Here is a 17,021-nt window from a genome sequence, read left to right as displayed (position 1 = left end):
AAAACACACCTTTTGCCAGACTTCTCCTGTTACATAGTCTCTTCAGTGAATCCTGCATAGCTTTAACATATCCTGTGGCAGACTCCTCCCAGTACACTGGCCCTTCATGGCAAGCTGCTTAGCTTGAACAGAAAGCTTTATGGTGCAGTAAGCCATTATACAAAAGTCTGGCTTCAGGAGAAAGAAAGGATTTCCAGTTCTTATGTAGCTTCACTGAGAGTGACTTTCAATGCTATGAAATGGGGTGGGGGTGGGAGCACAAGCAGCTTACGAATAGGGATGGCAGAATCTGTCAATGTCAGCTTCTAATTTTTCCAGTTCTACGCTCAGTTCTTCACATTCCACCTCCGTTTCTGATAATAATAATAATAATAATAATAATAATAATAATAATAATAATATTTATACCCCACCAACCTCATGAAAATTCATTAGCCTTTTAGTGCAATTTTATCTGCATATACACATTCTGTATGCAATTTTGTCTCAGATACACATTTTTTTTGCAAAGCAATTTCCCCTAACATAATACATTTTTGCATGCTATTTTCAATAATATATGCATTTATATGCACACTTTACCCTAGTATATGTGGTTTTTTAGTGTGAATTTTAAAGGATGAATGTATTCTGGTTTGTGCATTGTTTGAGAAAGTGAGAATTAGGTAGGTTTGCCTTTAAATGTGAACTGAATCAAATTTCTCCTCCATCCCTTTGTGTACCATGTGCGCCACACTGAAGTCCAAAGTGACATTTTTCACATTCACCTCCGTAAACAAGGTGCCAGACTGGCTCCACATTGGGAGTACCTCACTGGAGGTGTGAAAATTCCACATGAGAAACTCCTTTGGGTTGTATCCAATGTAGGACTAAGTTAAAGTGACCTAGTGGTACTTGTTCCACAGGTGAAATGTTTTGCATCCATGCGCCATGGCTGCAGAAGAGAGGCTCTTAGTTAATTTGTCGCACAACAGATTGCACAATGAGGTTCCACTAGCACAACCTTTGGGTTAGGTTCCTCTCTAGTGCAACATAAACCACTTAAATGTATTATTATTATTATTATTATTATTATTATTATTATTATTATTATTTACAACCAAGAAGTATATAAATTTTATGACATAAATAAGTAAATGAACATTAAAACTCACCCACCCACTTGAGTTAGCAGACAGGGAACACTGGACACAGTCCTAAATGCAGTGAACACTTTTAACATTTTAAAATGTCTTGAGATTCTGGTGGGGTGGGTGGGGAGCAGAACACAGAACATACAAGGGGACATTCCCTCCCACGTATCACAATGTGAAGTCTGTGGGATGCTTCTAGCTCAACAAAATACTAGGTGTAGGTTCATGTGAGGGTGTTTCCATGTGGGTGCTTTTTGTGGGTCAGGTGCATACACGTTTTGTCGTGTCCAAAAGTTGCCAGCATCCCAAAGCCAGTCCAGTTCATCAGGTTATTCTGTTTCTGTGCAAAATATTCTCTCTTTCTCTCTCTCCCTCTCGCCTGTTGCCTGTGACCTGTTTGCAGGGAAGTCTCTGTCTCGAAGTACCTTTAGCCGGACAGGAAGAAGGCAAAATGTGATTAGAATGTCAAGGATGGGGAGGGACCAGGGAGATGTCTATCCCTCAGAAAATATGTTGCACTCTCATTTTAGTGTCTTTGCAAATGTGCCTGCCTAGTGAGGAATGGGATGCTCTGCTGTGGGTTCTTTATACTTGCCACAGAGCTCCTGTCAATGGAGGAGGGAGTCCTTCTACATGGCAGCTTGTTGTGGAAGCATGCGTGCAAGTTTTGCGCAGCAGCCACATGACTTCACACTCATCAAAATGCTGTCCTACATTATCTTCCAATTTAATCCAAAATTAATGTTTCTATGGAAAGTCTGTTAAGTAATCCTTTCCCTCCAGACAGATTAAATGGGGGAGGGGGGGGAGAGAAATTATGCATTTTGAGACCGTTATGTGAATGTCATAAAAAAATAGTGCATGCATTAGTAGTACCAACTCCACAATAAATTTCTGTGTGAAAGTGCCTTGGATACGCTGGAACAGCCTGCACGAAAGCCTTAAAATCTGTAGGTGGACATGCCTGAGTTTTTCATTGTCTTTTGCCTACACAGAATAAACCTGTTGCCCAGAACCCACAGTTGTTACCTTTTCATGTTCATGCTGCTCTGGATTTTACAATCATACAACACTTTCTGTCCTTTAGAAGCAAAGCCTGTCATCATGTGTTGGGAAAGTCAATCCCTGTGAAAATCTTCCTTACATCATAACACTTCAGCACTTAGTTGTGGTGCCTGATCTAAATTCCTCCAGAGAGGGGATTTCCAGGCCTATCTTGCCCCAGCAAAACCGCCTGAGGAGGTCTTTCCTGGGTTTAAAACTGCCAGCTACTTTACTCTTTAATTTTAAGATACTAGTAGAGTTGGGTTTTTTAAAGCCACTTGTGATAAGGACCGCTTTCTTTATTGTAAAGTGAAGCTAGAAGGAACTTTGCCCAGTGGGATTGTGGGCGATTCCAGACTGGCTGCTAATTGAGCACTCATGTTGATAATGTTTGCACCAAACTTGCATGGATCTGATACATCATCAGTTTATTGAGCATTCATCCTGATAATCTTGGGTAGAGGTTTCATTGCATTGCCAGTTAGTAGTTATTATCCTGCACTTTCTAGCACAATTTTCCATCTCTTTTCATATTGGACTTTTTGCAGTTAGAAAAAAAATAACAGGATAACTGCACAAAAAGTGTGGAATGGCTGTCAGATTTTGTGCCAATAAACAGCCCATCTGGAAGCACTGTGTCTGTTTTCTGTGGCTTCAGTGTCATAAGCCACATAAACAGCACCACAGAAGGAACAACAGCTGGAGGTGGTCATGTAGCAGCAACATACAATTCTTAACATTCCCAGCAGTGCTTCTTTTTAGTATGTTTTTGCCAATCTGTTCTGCAAGACTGTGGCATTGACATGGTCTAAAAGACTGATGACCAAACTATGATTGGCTCTCCCCTTTTCTAATAAACAGGTTAAAACCAGCTGCCGGTGTGTGCAGTGAGCAGATGGATTAGCTCTGGCTGCAGCCCCAATTTTGTACCAGATTTTGTATTTCTATTGCCCCTGCCTCCCCCCGCACATCGGTGCTGCTTCCAGAAGCACATTCTAACGACAGAACCTCCCTCCTCAAAATTGTAATATGCAGGGCAATGTGATTACTGGAAGCGGGTTTGTATGATATGTGTGAATGCAGGGCTTGTGTGGGCAGGAAATTGGGAGCCTGGTGACCTTGTTGGGTGAGCAGAGAGAGATTTTGCAGGAGACGACAATAAAGACCAATTGGGGGGAAGGAGAATTCAAACCATACACCAATAACTTATTGTCCAGTCTAGGTTGCCATTTTTCAAACAGTGAAAGTTATTGAGCTTTTTGAGCAAAATCGCAAAAAAAAACCCCCCACCCCAAAACACTTTTTGAGCTATTTTTATGAAGAAAGGGCAAAAACGGCCCTGCTGACATGGGCTGCCATACGCCTAGATTTTCCCAGATATTTCTCCGGTTTCTGCCCGGACACTGCTGCCAACTGCAGTATTCCAGGCTTATGGCAACCCTACTGGATGGGTGGGGAGGCAGGTCCTCCCGGACTCATTCCTACCCTTCAACATGGCCTGGCATGCTTTGGGAGGTCACTTCTGATTCACGGGAATGGGAAGGATTCCCGACCCCTGGACCCCAGCAGATATTTGGCTCATGGATGTGGTGTCAGCCTATTTGGCCTTCCTCACTTCGCCTCCTGTCATCTCTTTAAGCTTAACGAATGCACTGTGAGTTTGATGCAGCTGCTGCTTCGTGCTCTCTGCCAAGCTGTTCTGTGCCTTGACACACCAAGGGCCTAGAGACAGGGAGAGACGGGAAGAGAAGGGAAGCCGGGTTCGAATATGGAAACCGAAGCACTAGAATCCGCATGCTGATCCCAAGTGTGGGCCATTTTCTGAGCAGTTCTAATGTGTAGGATGGATCCAGCTCTTGGGAAACCCACTTGGAGCTTGCATTTCTCCATTTCTGAAGTGAAGGTCCTATGCAGCTATCCTCTTAGATCAGTGCAAATTCTTTAAAAAAAACCAAACCTACAAGTTGTTGCTAATGGCATCTGGGGAACAGGGGGAAAATATGTTGGATGAATAACCAGTTACAGTGGTACCTCTGGTTACGGACTTAATTTGCTCCGTTCTTAACCTGAAACTGTTCTTAACCTGAGGTACCACTTTAGCTAATGGAGCCTCCTGCTGCTGCCACACGATTTCTGTTCTCATCCTGAAGCAAAGTTCTTAACCCAAGGTACTATTTCTGGGTTAGTGGAGTCTGTAACCTGAAGCGTCTGTAACCCAAGGTACCACTGTATTGCTCCTGACTTGCTAACCTGTACACCTTGAACCCTGATGCTCCTGCGAAAGCCTCAAATAAAGCTGTGCCTGTTTAACACAAAAACCATGTATGATGGTCTTCCTTTCCTGTCCTGCACACTAGCCAGTTTGGCCAGCTACATTGACCAGCTCCGTGCTTCTGAGGCCTAAAACCACCTCAGTGTAAACAGCGTTTTTGCTTGGACTTGTGCCACATGTACTCTTTCAAACCCTCCAAAGCGTCCCTATTTCCCAGGGACAGCCCCAGATTTACAGAAGCCGACCAAGTTTTTGATTTGATCCAGGAATGTCCCACTTTTCCTTAGGATGCCCCCAATTTCATCAGAGAAATGTTGGCGGGTATGGAGTTAAGTGACCCCTGAGCCAAGGAGATAAGTAACTGTGCAACCTTTAGAAGACAGCTAAAGGCAGCTCCATATAGGGAAGGTTTTTTATAAAAAAAAGTTTTATGTTTTACTAAGTTTTTTTATTTGTTGGAAGCCACCCAGAGTGACTGGGGCAAGCCAGTCAGATGGGTGGAGTATAAACAATAAATTTATTATTATTATTATTATGGAGTAGGATGTCCCTATTTTCATCAGGACGAGATGGTTGGACAGTGTTGTCGAAGCTACCAACGTGAGTTTGACCAAACCGCGGGAGGCAGTGGAAGACAAGAGTGCCTGGCATGTCTGGTTCATGGGGTCACAAAGAGTCGGACACGACTAAATGACTAAACAACATTTTCATCAGAGATATATTGTGAACTGGTCTGTCACTCACATAGGCAGACAGCTCCCAACTGCCCCCTTCATCTTGTTAAATAAAGGATGTCAATAGGTGTGGCTGATGGTGCACTTGGGCCCGAAGGAATGTCAGATATAATGACCACCACAGTGTGGGATGCGTGAAGCCATCCTAATGGGCTAGCACTGCATTCATTCTGGCCCCCTGTGCTTTGACTGGTCATCTCTGGCTGGTTTAATTCTCAAACATAGCGATGCCTGACAAGGCTTGTCCCAGGTCCAAAAGTGTGCTTACACTCCCACCCCTCTGCCTGCAAGAATATTTCTGTCCATTAAAAATTTGAGGACTCTCCCGCTTACTCCTTAGAGCAGGGCCCTGGACTTTTGTTCCAAAGTTCTGTCCTGATTAGAAAGGGACAAATGTGACAATTTTGGTTTCTGTGTTTCTCATTTCTTCCAATCTTAGGTTCAGTTCTCCACGTTTCCACAAGTTTGCAGTATTATTATTATTTTTAATTCCATTTCATTTTTATTCCATTTTATTTCATGGAATTTCAGCATTTTAGCATGAATTTCTCCTAAACGTTTTTGCAAAAAATAATAATTGCCAAATAAAATGCATTTTTGCAGGTTATTTTCAGTAGTGCACATTTTAACCCAGTATTAAGCATGTCTGTACACATTACTTGGCAGAAGTGCACATTTTGAAGGATGCATTTCTGTTTGCATACTGGCTTGGAAAGTAGGCAAACTAGGTAGGCTCACTTTTAAATGTGAACTGGATCACATTTGTCCTCCACCCCTATGGCTGAGTGAATTGATCCATGTCAGCTTGCAAATGCACTATTTATTTATATCCAGTCTTAACTCCCCACAATTAGGCCCCATTTGCACTGCACATTGAAAACAGTATTATACAACTTTAAAAAGTCATGGCTCCTGCTTCCCGCCCCCAAAGAATCTCAGGAACTGCAGTTTAAGGTTGCTGAGAATTATTAGGAAGCTCCAATTCCCCTCCCAGAATTACAGTTCTGAGTTGTTGTGTTTTTTGGGGGGGTGGGGGTGGGGAAGAGGAATGGTTGTTAAACCACTCTGAAAAATGCAGCTATGTGACCACTGGGATTTCTTAACAACTGCCAGTACCTTTAACAAACTATGCTTCCTACAGTTCTTTGGGGGGAACCCATGTCTGTGGTATGATACAGCTTTACATGTATAGTGCAGATGGGATGAGATTTTATTCTCCCAACACTGCAACACTCGGCCAGTTCTCTATCATGGTATGACTGAGGAGTGGAGTTGAAGTTTGGATTCCCTGGTCCCAGTCCAACATGTCAATCCTGGGGTGGGGAGCCTGTGATGTCCCACTACACTTGCCACTCCCTGACCACTGGCCATGCTAGATGAGAGTTATAGTCTTGAGGGCGTCATGTTGAAGTGTCTTGTCTGTCTGTCTGAGGCATCAGGCATAAGCCTGCATTTTATTAATGTTTGATCAGGACTTGTATATTAAAGAGGGCTTAATTTTCAAATGTTTCATGCCAGGCAGAGAAAACCTTGGCCATTCTCCTAAGACAAGGGGCCCCTTGATTGATAGCAGAAAACAATTCTCAAAGTCGTAAAAGCTGAAAATACAGACTAAGAGCAGGACATTGACCCTACATGTTACAGAAGATAACAAAGGCAGAGATAAATAATTAGGAATGGGCAAATAGTAAAATGATACCATGGGCCTCTTTTAAACCTTGAGCTGACAGAGAAAGAGAGGCTTTTTGGGAAGTCTTTTTAAAGCATCTAGCTGGGAAGTCTTTTTAAAGCTGTTTCTTCCTTAAACAGATAATGGGAAAAGCAGCTTGCTGAAGGGGGGGGGGATGTAAACTGAAGAGCCTTCTTCTGAAACTGTTTTAAACTGAGTTCTTCTTTTTTTCTCTTTCTCTCTCTACTTTAAAAAGGCCTTATTCCTTTTAAAAGGTTACCTATGATAATGTATGAAATATATTAGCTTAAATATATTGGCTTAAATGTAACTATGCAAAGGATTTAGAAAGTAACAAATTTAGATGTTAGATTCTTATTTCATAGAATCATAGAGTCCTAGAGTTGGAATAGACTACAGGGGCCATTGAGCCCAGCCTCTTGCCAGACAAGAAGACGCCATCAAATGCTGTCCTGATATATGGCTGTCAGACATTTGTTTAGAAACCTTCAAATGAAGGATATCTTTCAATGTTGATGTGAAACTCAAGATCCTTGACATATGTTTAAGATAAAAATTTAAGATTAACCATTTGTTTTAGAAGGCAATAGGGCAGGGAGGGCAAGAGGTGAGCTGGTAATTAAGATTCCTTGTTGAGACACATGTAAGATATATTACTACTTATTTGTCATTTATAGATGTAACAATATATAGCTCTTTGTCCTCCATATAAGGACAGGAGGATGTGGGTGTATCTTTTAGGATTGGTTCTAGCAATCAGCCAATAGGAAATCCAACTAGGCTGATTGGACAAAGGCAGCCACAGGAGGAGCAAAGGGGGCTGGATTAAGGGAATATAAGGGCTGGCCATAATGGCAGGAGCCAGGCCAGAGCTTGGTAACCATATACCACTGTGCCTCTCATTTATTTGTCTGACAAATAAATAATTATTTTAATTTCTCTATTGCTGCGTTGAATATTTCATTCCAGCTAAGCGTTAACCACAAGCAGGGTGCTACATTTTATGGTGCTCCTGTGACTCGGATAAGTGGTCTGCTGGAACGCAGCCCCTTCGCTCTACTGAGCAGGGTACAAGAGAGAGGATCTCTAAACTGCTTACCCAAGCGCGCACTGGTAAATTTTTCCAGGGGGAACGCAGAAGTCTCGTCTGTCTGATACCCTGCTCACTGGCGGCGACGGACCGGGGGGAAACGGAACCAACCAGGGGTAAGTGCACAAAGGGATTTTTGGCCCTCCAATTAACTGGGAGGAAGAGAAGTCTTGATCAAACTTCTGCGTCTCAGTAAGTGGGAACTGAGTACGCTAGGTGGTTGGATACATCAGATGGTGATCTGGTGGGGGAAAAGGGAAGAATGGGAGGTAGTGTGTGGTGAAGTATCTAACGCATTGTATGTGTGAGAAAGTACAGAGCAATCTGTAGCTGACCTGAGTGTGGAGTGGGTAGTACTTCGGTTCCCAGTGAGGCGACTCCATCTGGGCAAGGAAACCCACGAAGCGTGTGTGTGAGTGACTGAGTGGATACTTCACAGGGCCATACAATGGGAGTTGGGGGTTCAAAAGGGGAAAATACACCTCTTGAATGTATGTTAAATAATTTTAAGAAAGCCTTCTCAGGGGCGTATGGAGTCAAAATGACGCCAGAGCGCCTGAGAACGTTATGTGAATTAGAGTGGCCGAAGCAAAATACTGAATGGCCATCTCAAGGAACCTTTGATATAAATTTAGTAAGCAAACTTTGGTCTAACATCGCCAAAGAAATTGGAGGGTGCCCAGAACAATTTTCATATATAGATTCCTGGCTGAGCACATTAAATAAAAATCCTCCATGGATAAGGGAATGCAAAGTCCAACGATGCAAATTATTGGCTGTAAAAGCCGAAGCTAGGAAAGGAATCTTGCCAAATAAACTCAAACCCATTTTTGAGGGACCAGAGGAAGAGCTGCTTCCACCTCCACCCTATGCTCCACATCGAAGGGAGCCTAATCCAAACCCTCCACCAGTTGTAACCCCAAGGCAAGAAAGTGGAATGAATAATGGGGCTGGAGTCACAGAACTTGATTCCTTGATAGATTATGATAAATATCTTCAGGAGGCATTGGAGGCCTATAATAAAGCCCAAGCAGAAGTGGTTATTCCATCTGTGAGTCCCAGTAGAACTCCATCTACAGTCTCTTTTAGTGAAACAACTGATTGCCTACCCCAAACCCCTGTACATCCAAGTCCTAGAGAATTATTACAGAAGTTACAGGGAGACCTTAATCGGTCAGCAAGCAATACAGCCAGGCGTATAAAGCTGCTAAAAGAACGCCTTGGGACAAATACCATCCCCTATGATTTGAGGCCCCTAGAGCAAGGCGAAGAGAAAGATCACGTAGTAGCCCCTCTCAGAAGAGTATTTGATGCACTTGAGGAGCCTGTGCTGGTTAACGGGCTACCTGGACCAAGGCCACCTCGAACTTCGACCCTGCAATATATTCCATTCACGACTACAGATCTGATGAATTGGAAAACACACACCCCATCTTTTGCAGAAAAACCTCAGGCTATGATGGACTTGGTGACTTCAATAATAAATACTCATAGTCCTACTTGGACAGATTGCCGCCAGCTCCTGAATACTCTGTTCACCACTGAGGAAAGGAGAGACATAATTGAAAAGGCACAGATATATTTGCGTGAGCAGGCCAGAGTGGGAAATATTTATAATATTGACCGTCATCTCCAAGACAACTTTCCCTTGGAAGATCCTAATTGGGATCCAAACAATGTAATTCACCTGGCCAGACTTACCACCTACCGCCAGACGCTTGTGCAAGGTATCCGCAGGGCATGCCAGAAGCCCACTAATATGTCTAAAGTCTCAGAAGTAGAACAGAAGCCAAATGAGAGTCCAGGAGACTTTTTAGAGAGGCTGCAAGAAGCCTATCGTATATGGACTCCTTTTGACCCTGAAGCCCCTGAAAACAGCAGAATGATTACTGCTACATTTGTGGCCCAGTGCGCTTCTGACATTCGTAAGAAAATTCAGAAATCCGAAGGATGGGAAGGGATGCTGATGAGCCAAATTATGGCCATTGCACGCCGAGTTTATCGGAATAGGGATGAGGCTGAGAAACAAGAGAAGAAGAAGTGGCAGAAGGAAAAGATGGTAATGCTAGCCACAGCAGTGAAGCAAGACTACCGCCCCTTAAATGGAGGAAGAGGGCGGGGAAGGAATCCACCACTGGGAAGGAATCAATGTGCAAATTGCAAGAAGGAGGGTCATTGGAAGCGGGAGTGTCCTGAACCCCTGAGGTTGGAAGAAGTACGCCCAGGCCCAGGCCCAGGCCCAGGCTCCGGCCCAAGAAACCAGGGACGGGGACGGGGAATGATCCGAGATGGAAGATATCAGAGACCTGGACAAGGACGGAGTAGGGACAATGTCATTGGACTGGCAGAGGAGGATTTTACCCAAGACTAGGAAAGACCGGACTCCATAAAGTTAGGCTTCCAGGAGCCCACGGTCACGATCCAATTAGGAAGCCATTTAATAGACTTTATGATTGATACTGGGGCTGAATACTCAGTACTCCCAGAACTATTGCAGAAAAAGGCATCCAAAAGTGTAGTCATTAAAAGTGCCACTGGTCAGTCAGCTAAGAGGTCTTTCCTCCAACCTTTGGAATGCCAGATTGGGGGACATCGTTTAACCCATCAGTTTTTGTATATACCTGAGTGTCCAATACCTCTCTTAGGTAGAGATATGCTGTCCAAATTGCAGGCCCAAATCACCTTCACTCCTCGAGGTCCAGAAATGAAACTGCCATCAAAGGCAGCAGGAATAATTTCCCTCTCAGTACCTAAGGAACAATCATGGCGCCTAATGTCAGCCCTGCAAGTCCAACCCACATTGGATACAGAGTTAAACAAGCTCCTCCGAACTCTACAGGTGCCACCAGGAGTATGGGCCGAAAATAGCCCACCAGGAATGGCCAAGAATATAGCTCCAATTGTAGTAACCTTAAAACCTATGGCTACCCCTGTATCTGTAAAGCAATATCCTTTACCCCGGCGAGCAGCAGAGGGCATCCAGAAACATTTGGACCGCCTATTAAAATATGGTCTGCTTAAGCCCTGCCAATCAGAATGGAACACACCCCTTTTGCCTGTTCGAAAACCTGGGACAGATGAATACAGGCCAGTGCAGGACTTGAGGCTCGTAAACCAGGCTATCGAGACCTTGCACCCAAATGTACCAAACCCATACACCCTGCTGAGTTTGATCCCACCAGAAGCAACATTTTTTACTGTATTGGACTTGAAAGATGCATTCTTCTGTTGCCGGCTGGCACCACAGAGCCAACCTATATTTGCCTTCCAGTGGGAAGACCCTTTGACAGGAACAAAAGGCCAGCTAACCTGGACGAGATTGCCCCAGGGATTCAAAAATTCCCCAACTTTATTTGGTACTGCCTTGGCGAAGGATCTAACAAGTTACCCCTCAATACCTGGAGAAAAGGTGGTTCTGCAATATGTAGATGACCTTATACTAGCAGCAAAGGATTTTGATACCTGTAAAGAAGGTACAGAGGAACTGCTCCACTTGCTCTGGGAAGCTGGCTACCGAGTTTCCCAGAAAAAGGCACAGTTATGTTTAGAAAAGGTCAAATATTTGGGCTTTGACATCTCACACCAACAACGAGCATTGAGGCCAGAGAGGAAAGAAGCTATTTGCCTTATCAAGGAACCTACCACAAGGAAACAACTCAGAGGATTCCTGGGAACAGCAGGGTTTTGTAGACTATGGATACCTGATTTCAGCAGTCTGGCCAAACCCTTACATGAAAGCACTCGAGGTGCAGAAAAGGACCCATTCGTATGGGGACCTGAGCAGCAACAAGCCTTTTTAGTTATCAAACAACGACTTATGGAGGCCCCAGCCCTTGGACTGCCTAATTCGGAAAAACCCTTTCAGCTGTATGTACATGAACAGAATGGGATTGCAGCGGCAGTCCTGACCCAGAGATTAGGAAGTTGGAACCGTCCAGTAGCTTATTTGTCAAAACAATTGGACTCAGTAGCAAAAGGATGGCCTCCATGCCTAAGGGCAGTAGCGGCCACTGCCAGCCTTGTCAAAGAAGCTGATAAATTTACCTTCGGCCAGACAATGTATGTGAATGTACCTCATGCTGTTCTGACACTCATGGAATATAAGGGTAGTTATTGGCTAACGAACCCAAGGATGGCTAGGTACCAAGGCCTACTGTGTGAAAATCCCAGGATTAATCTACGAGTAGTGAATATGCTCAATCCAGCGACTTTGCTGCCCCTACCAGAGGTAGATGATGAAGAATCACATGATTGTCTCCAAATAATGGATGAAGTTTATTCCAGTAGACCCGATCTGAAAGATGAACCATTGAAAAATCCAGATGTTGTATATTATACTGATGGTAGCAGTTACCTGCATGAAGGTGCCAGACGAGCAGGATATGCTGTGGTCACCAATGAGGAAGTTGTGGAAGCTGAAGCTTTGCCTGCTGGCACCTCAGCACAAAAAGCTGAACTTATAGGTTTAACTAGAGCTCTGCAATTGGCAGCCGGATGTAAGGCAAACATCTATACTGATTCTAAATATGCCTTCTTAACCCTGCATGCACATGGTGCTCTATGGAAAGAAAGAGGTCTAATAGGAGCCCACGGGAAAGCCTTGAAATATGGACCTGAAGTAGAAACCCTGTTAGAAGCAGTATGGGCTCCAGAACAGATTGCTGTAATGCACTGCAAAGGTCATGGACGAGGAAGGGATCCAATAACCAGAGGAAATCATGCTGCTGACAAAGCAGCTCGAGAGGCAGCCCAAAAGCCTGTGGGAGGATTTATAGCAGCCCTCATACCAGAGGTAGTTCCAGAAGAAGTTAAACCTCACTATACCCCAGAAGAGAGGAAGTGGGCTGAACAGGAAGGAGCAGTTGTGAAGGACGGTTGGATGATCCTGCCAGACAATAGGATTTATGTACCTCATCATCTAGCAGGCACAATTGTAAGAAATTATCATGAATCTACTCACCTTGGCGGTACTGCAACCAGAGAGAGTCTCAGTCGGAAGTTGTATATTATTAATCTATCACAATTAGCAACTTGCATTTCACAGAAATGTGTTCTTTGTGCTAAAAACAATCCCAGGCAGGGACCGGTACAACCTCCTGGAATCCAACATGTGGGATATGTCCCCATGGAAAGCCTAATTGTGGACTTCACAGAGCTGGTCCCTTCTAAGGGATTCAAGTATCTCCTTGTGTTTGTAGATACTCTTACCGGATGGGTTGAAGCTTTTCCCACCCGAACTGAAAAGGCACGAGAGGTAACTAAGAGACTCCTCACTGAATTGATCCCGAGGTTTGGATTACCTAGATGCATTGGAAGTGACAATGGGCCAGCGTTCATTGATCAAGTAGTACAAGAAGTATGTCGAGTCCTACAAGTGAAATGGAGACTGCATGCAGCCTATAGGCCTCAGAGTTCAGGGAAAACTGAAAGAATGAATCGGACTCTGAAAACCCAATTGGCAAAATTAACCCAGGAAACGGGATTGGGATGGGTAGATGTGTTACCCATAACACTGTTTCGTGTTCGGTGTGCACCCACAAAAAGACTTAAGTTGTCACCTTTTGAGCTCCTGTATGGGAGACCGCCCTCCTTTGTTCAGGATATTTCAGCTGATCTTAAACAAATAGGAGACCATGTGACACAGGGACAAGTGCAATCTCTCTCCCGTGTTTTTGTTTCTCTTAACAGGTGGGCCCTCGAGCGCACGCCGTGCAGCATTGCCGAGCCGATTCATCAGTTCCAGGCTGGCGATAACGTATGGGTGAAAGAGTGGAAACGTGATCCACTTGCACCTAAGTGGCGTGGACCTTACACCGTCTTGCTCTCTACTCCAACAGCGGTGAAGGTAGCTGAGGTGACCCCCTGGATTCATCACTCCCGTTTGAAGAAGTCCGAAGGCAGTTGGACGTGCAAAGGTGACCCCTCTAATCCTCTTAAACTGACTCTCTCCAAAAACCCCTGTATCTAGCCCTACCGGGAACGGGCTAGGTCACGGGCAACATTTGACGACCGGCCTGCTGCAGCCACAACCTGGAAGCTGGCTGACCTGCGCACGCCTGAAGCTTGAGGAGCATCTGAACCAGCGATTGTGAAAGGACAGATTCTCTTATACAATTGATTGACTGCCCCCCCCCTTGTGGAACAATTATCAGAGATATTACTCATTGGGGATCCTCGGGATATATGTTTTGGTCTTGGTGGTTCCCCATTCCTGTCACTGGGGGAATTATATTGGGACTAATATTTATTTGCTATCACAATAAGGTAATCTTTTGTGGGAGGAATGCATATGCTAGACATCAACATGATTCTATTAATCCTGATCCCTTGGGAAGGGGAAGGGTCCTTGAATCTGGCCAAATTGACTAAATATGGATTCCACCATGACCACAATATGTGGGTAGGTTTAGCTGAAATGGTAGCCAATGTTGCAAATAGGACCAATTGCCTTGTTTGCTCTCTCGGGCCAGATGATTCAGAGGGAGGTATGCCCTTATTACCGATACCATTAGATGCCATTGGTATGGTAAGCGAAATACCACACCAGACAGAAGTGCAGAATTTCCCCGGATGGAACTCAACTAAACCATTACGAGTTATACCTGTACAAGGGGAATTCTGTGTACATAGATCATCAAATGCAGCTGATTCTACCATGATAGGCTCTTCTCATTGTCACTATACTTGGGATAATATTAAGAATACCTGGGCACACGATACTACCTATCGAACTCGGGATGCCTTGCCCTGTGCACCTCCTTTTATTCATGCATGGAAAGTGGTATGGAACATAACTGTGACAGAAAAAGGCAATCTAACATACTGCACTGTGAACTCTCTACCTCTTTTGCTATTTCGCCTTCTGTACTCCACGTACCAAAGACCTCAGACACGATGGTTGTGGTGGATATGTGGAGAATGGGCATACAAGAAACTCCCCTCCAAATGGAGTGGGACTTGTTTTCTGGGATGGGTATTACCACCAATGTGGATTATGCCCACTAATTTGCCCAAGCGTACACGAAGAAACGCTGATATTTCTCATATAGCAGGAGGAAGTACCCAAAGTTGGAGCGGTACTGATGATTGGCCACCAGAGCGCATTATAGCCTATTATGATCCTGCCTCCTGGAATCCTGGTGAGCTCATACAAGGGGCACGGGATCCTATTTATAATCTAAACAGAATAATTCGATTGCAAGCAGTAGTGGAACTTGTAACCAATGCAACGGCCAAGAGTTTGAGACTTATTGCACAACAGTTGGATGAAAGTAGAGCCGCCATTTTGCAGCTGAAAATGGGAATGGATTATGTACTTGCCAAGCAGGGAGGCCTATGTGGAGTCTTGAATTTGACAGGGAATGCCTGTTGCTTTAACATTTCAGATAATGGTGAGGCAATCCGTGTGTTGGCCACAAAGATGGAGAATATAGCACATGTCCCAGTACAAACATGGGAAGGATGGGATATGGGATGGCTCACCAATTGGTTACCTAATGTCACAGGACTCAAAGGGATATTATTGTCTTGCTTGTTTTTCTTGACGGTAGTGGTAATGGTTTTATGTATGATGCCATGTATCATTTCATGTTTTAGAAGTACAATTAGCAAGATGGTTTCAAATGAAACTCTACCTCATATCATGGCCCTATACAGAGCTTTACCTCAGGAATATGATGAAGGTCAAGCTATCAAGGACACTTGGGATGAAGGTCCTTGAGCTTGAAAGGGGGGAATGAGGCATCAGGCATAAGCCTGCATTTTATTAATGTTTGATCAGGACTTGTATATTAAAGAGGGCTTAATTTTCAAATGTTTCATGCCAGGCAGAGAAAACCTTGGCCATTCTCCTAAGACAAGGGGCCCCTTGATTGATAGCAGAAAACAATTCTCAAAGTCGTAAAAGCTGAAAATACAGACTAAGAGCAGGACATTGACCCTACATGTTACAGAAGATAACAAAGGCAGAGATAAATAATTAGGAATGGGCAAATAGTAAAATGATACCATGGGCCTCTTTTAAACCTTGAGCTGACAGAGAAAGAGAGGCTTTTTGGGAAGTCTTTTTAAAGCATCTAGCTGGGAAGTCTTTTTAAAGCTGTTTCTTCCTTAAACAGATAATGGGAAAAGCAGCTTGCTGAAGGGGGGGGGGATGTAAACTGAAGAGCCTTCTTCTGAAACTGTTTTAAACTGAGTTCTTCTTTTTTTCTCTTTCTCTCTCTACTTTAAAAAGGCCTTATTCCTTTTAAAAGGTTACCTATGATAATGTATGAAATATATTAGCTTAAATATATTGGCTTAAATGTAACTATGCAAAGGATTTAGAAAGTAACAAATTTAGATGTTAGATTCTTATTTCATAGAATCATAGAGTCCTAGAGTTGGAATAGACTACAGGGGCCATTGAGCCCAGCCTCTTGCCAGACAAGAAGACGCCATCAAATGCTGTCCTGATATATGGCTGTCAGACATTTGTTTAGAAACCTTCAAATGAAGGATATCTTTCAATGTTGATGTGAAACTCAAGATCCTTGACATATGTTTAAGATAAAAATTTAAGATTAACCATTTGTTTTAGAAGGCAATAGGGCAGGGAGGGCAAGAGGTGAGCTGGTAATTAAGATTCCTTGTTGAGACACATGTAAGATATATTACTACTTATTTGTCATTTATAGATGTAACAATATATAGCTCTTTGTCCTCCATATAAGGACAGGAGGATGTGGGTGTATCTTTTAGGATTGGTTCTAGCAATCAGCCAATAGGAAATCCAACTAGGCTGATTGGACAAAGGCAGCCACAGGAGGAGCAAAGGGGGCTGGATTAAGGGAATATAAGGGCTGGCCATAATGGCAGGAGCCAGGCCAGAGCTTGGTAACCATATACCACTGTGCCTCTCATTTATTTGTCTGACAAATAAATAATTATTTTAATTTCTCTATTGCTGCGTTGAATATTTCATTCCAGCTAAGCGTTAACCACAAGCAGGGTGCTACATGTCTGTGTGTACACATACCTGCACAAAGTTACATCATCAAAAAAGAAGCTCATAGACAAA

General features: G+C 43.8%; 1 long non-coding RNA gene across 1 annotated transcript in view; it reads right to left on the bottom strand.

The window, feature by feature from the left end:
- Positions 1–240: 240 nt before the first annotated feature.
- Positions 241–17,021, bottom strand: part of LOC308574279 — a 36,177-nt gene continuing 19,396 nt past the window's right edge. The window contains exon 2 of the long non-coding RNA XR_014002433.1: positions 241–4,208. This is a non-coding gene — a long non-coding RNA (uncharacterized lncRNA). The remainder of the gene's footprint in view (positions 4,209–17,021) is intronic.

This window comes from Podarcis bocagei, assembly GCF_964188305.1.
Source record: "Podarcis bocagei genome assembly, chromosome: 15".
NCBI lineage: Eukaryota > Metazoa > Chordata > Lepidosauria > Squamata > Lacertidae > Podarcis > Podarcis bocagei.
The sequence above is the reverse complement of the archived record's forward strand: the minus strand, read 5'-3'. Positions and strand labels throughout refer to the sequence as shown.